General features: G+C 36.2%; 1 long non-coding RNA gene across 1 annotated transcript; it reads right to left on the reverse strand.

Moving 5' to 3' along the window:
- Positions 1 to 2,560: 2,560 nt before the first annotated feature.
- Positions 2,561 to 3,150, reverse strand: LOC122064961. The gene is made up of 3 exons (XR_006135867.1): positions 3,047 to 3,150; positions 2,906 to 2,934; positions 2,561 to 2,770 (listed from the first exon to the last, which is right to left on the reverse strand). It is a non-coding gene; the product is annotated as an uncharacterized LOC122064961 (long non-coding RNA).
- Positions 3,151 to 3,836: the final 686 nt, after the last annotated feature.

Consider the following 3,836-nt stretch of genomic DNA (forward strand, 5'->3'; position numbering starts at 1 on the left):
TGGTCCACCTCTCTACTTACTGAGCTAGTGAGCTCATTCCACGTGTGCACCCTTTTTTAGATGCTTTTGCAGGTCATGCATCTGAGGAGCATGGGGTGGGTCCCACAGTCGAGTTTCCTGAGGAGGACTGGTGGACCCCTGAGGAGTTTGAGCACGGCGTAGACTGCGCGTGTGAGAGCTGTGTTGCGGGGCAGCGGTTCTGAGGCCGAGCTGAGCTCCAGCCTTGATACCGATGCCGGGCTGTGTACTCTGATGTTTTGATAATTTCCTGTATATAATTGATATTCAAACTTTATTCTTTTTGTGTATATATATCATGCCTTCGGGCCCAAATGTATATAATTATGGTATCGCCATTTGGGTATCAGGTATATGGGAATTATTACAGGTAAAACTTAGTCTTCCGCTGATTTGATGAGTTGATGTTAGTGTGTGTATGCTGTGGTGGAATACAGTGTCTGATGATCCTGGCAGGTTTGGGTTAACCGGTGTTAACTCGGTCACCGCTCCGGTTCAGTGCGAACGGGGTGTGACAGCTGGAGATGCTAAGCAGGATGGATGTACTAGTAAAAAGAAAAATATAAAGGTAAATGCAACTCACTTTATTTATTTAGTTGAAACTTGTTTAATAAATATCTCATGCTTATTTGTTTTTGTGTAGGAGAAACATAAAGGAGAGAGTGAAGATGGGATCAGCACATCTCAATGATTGACTAGATCACAAGTATCTATATCTAGCACGGTTGGGAGTTTACAAGACAAGGTATTGACCAAGCAAAAGACCAATCGAGCAAAGAGGACAGCAAGGGAGAGGGAGAAGAAATGAAGTACAAGCAATTTGGATGTTTTAAGTTAGAACAAGAGAACAATATTGTATTAATTTACTTTTTATGACTTTAAGACAGTTGGGTGTTTCTTTATGGTTTTGGATGTTTTTGACGGATTTGGTTTTTATTAAGATCTATTTCTATTTCACACTATTTGTTGTTGTATATGGAATATGTTATGAACAGGAATTTGAACAGGTATTCATGGATATGTTTTGGATTTTTTTTTTTATGGTATAGGTTGTGATGAAAACAGGAATTTGAACCTCTTGGTGCTTCAGGGATATGTTTTGGATTTTTTTTATGATATAGGATGTGATGAAAATAGGAATTTGAACCTCTTGGTGCTTCAGGGATATGTTTTGGATGTTTTTTTATGGTATAGGTTGTGATGAAAACAGGAATTTGAACAGGTATTCATGGATATGTTTGGATGCTTTTTTATGGTATAGGGTGTGATGAGATATGTTGGTTTCAAGTGTATAATGTTACAGGTATTTACAGGTATTAAATGTCATTTTATAGCCAAAATGATGCCCGTTTACAACCAAAATGTTACCCATAGTTTTAAGTATCTCCGATACCGATACGATACCCTCCGATACGTATCTTAAATTTAGCCGACCGATACAATACACATCGATACGATACATGAAATTTTTAAAATCCTTTCGTATCGATATATATCCTACAATACATACAGATATGCATCAATACACCACCAATACACATCGATACGATACGATATGCCTCGATACGACTATGAAAATTATAAAATTGAGGTAAAATGTACGTTTCGGTATGTATTTGTACGTATCCATGAGTATCGGTATGTATCGATCGGTACGTATCGGTATATATTGGCACGTATCGGTGAGTATCGATATATATCGGTACGTATCAGTGAGTATCAATACGTATCGGTGAGTATCGGTATGTATCGATCGGTACATATCAGTCATATAATGGCCAAGATGGGTAATTTTTCAGAAAAACACGATTTTTTGAAGGGTTTTTGTTCCAAAGTTGCTGTCGGCCATATTTCTCTCTAACTAAAGTGGAAATCAAAGTTGGGAATAAAGAATTTACATTTATGGGACAACTACAAACCTTGAATTCTTAGTACGATACCCTCAATTAGTGTTTATGCATAATACATGTTATCAATAGCTTTTTTTAACAAACTCTTTATGCAAAACTGTTTAAAAAAATGTTTTCTATCCATTCTATGTGTGTATCTTTAACGTATCTTAGTGTATCTCCGATACGATACGATACTCTCCGATACGTATCTTAATTTTGACCACCGATATGGCGACCGATACCGATACTTTAATCCTTGATGCTACCCGTTTAGAGTCAAAATGTTTCCCGTTTGTTTTCAAAACTTATCACAATGCTGACACTCTCTCCATCAAAATGCTACCCATTCAATTTTGAGGGTCATGATTAATCAATAACTTAGTAATAAGAATAGTGAGAATGAACGATTTCATTTAGTTCAGATTCTTACATACTTGACACAACTTCACTATTAAACATTGTAAAGTCATTTTTTAACACATAGCACTAAACACACCACCACAAGCACACCAATTACAATTTTCATCGTTCCATACGCTTTCTCTAAATACTTAATTCTTTTCTTCAAGCCACAAATATCTTCTTTCATCTGTTGACTTTGGATTCTTTCACCAACAACTACTTCTAAATTAGTTGCAGGGAGTGGCAAAAGTCTTGGTGCAGCTATAGGTTCACACCATGAGAAGTATCGACAACCTCTTGGTGCTTCAGGGCAGCAGTAGTACAACATATTTGGGTGCGAACTAGACTCTGAAATTCGCACCAATGCCTTTTTGGGTTCAGGACATTTGCATCTAACATTCACAAACCTTAACCCACTTTGACTGCTATCATTGACACTCGTGGTAGACATCGGTTATCTGCAAATTAAACATGGTAAAAGTGGATTATTATTACTTAGCATCCATAGTATGAAACGCTCAAAATATAGACCCAGAACTCACACAGGGAACACAAGTCATAGATCTTTCCTCAAAGAAAACACTGAAACTTACAATGTAACTTCACCAGCCTCTTCAAAGCTCTACAAAGCAATATAAACCACCATATTCATCAGTAGTCAAGCTATTAGAAACAGAACAAATTAAGTGACAAAGCAGATTTTACTATGATGGTAAAAGTGATAGTAATTTTACTTGGCTTGTGAATTAACCAACTGGCTGCTTGAATTGTCTAAAACATTTGCTTCTTTTGTTGAAGTTAGGCATCTGTTGCAAGTATTCTCAGTGTTGTTGACCCTGCTAAATAACTTAAAGAAGTTGCGTTAAGCGGAGTCTTATATTGACTTTTGATTTTCATTCTAAATAATGTTGCAAAACCTGCATTAAGTCAAGTTTAGACTTTAGACTATCCAGAATGAGGGAAAATTATAAATCAAAAGGGAATTTTATATACTAATGTTTTTATAGACTGTGAAGAGTATGGCAACTTTCTTGCAAGACTTACCATAGTGCATATGTATATGGATAGTTGCTTGTATTGTGTATTAAATAGTTCAAATAATTTGTCAAAGAAAAAAAAGAAAAAGGCACTTAAACTTGTTTAAAATGGAGGGGGAAGTCATACAATTGTTGAACCTAGTTTCTCTATAGTCTATACATCTGGTGCATTTTCTCTTTCCTCTATTATTTCCATTTAGTTGGTTCCATTCCCCAAGAAATAGGAAATTTGATCTCACTTACTGATCTATACCTAGATATGAACAATCTCAATGGTTCAATCCCTACCTCTTTAGGTAATTTGAGAAACCTAACCATTTTAAACCTCTCTCAGAATCAACTTTCTGGTAGGATTCCTCTAGAAATAGGTAATTTGAGAAACCTAACCATTTTAGGCCTCTACAACAATCAAATTTCTGGTAGGATTCCCCCAGAAATAGGTAATTTGACAAGTCTGACTGAGCTAGATGTGCTCATCAATTGTTTA

This window comes from Macadamia integrifolia, unplaced genomic scaffold (genome assembly GCF_013358625.1).
Source record: "Macadamia integrifolia cultivar HAES 741 unplaced genomic scaffold, SCU_Mint_v3 scaffold1840, whole genome shotgun sequence".
Classification (NCBI taxonomy): Eukaryota; Viridiplantae; Streptophyta; class Magnoliopsida; order Proteales; family Proteaceae; genus Macadamia; species Macadamia integrifolia.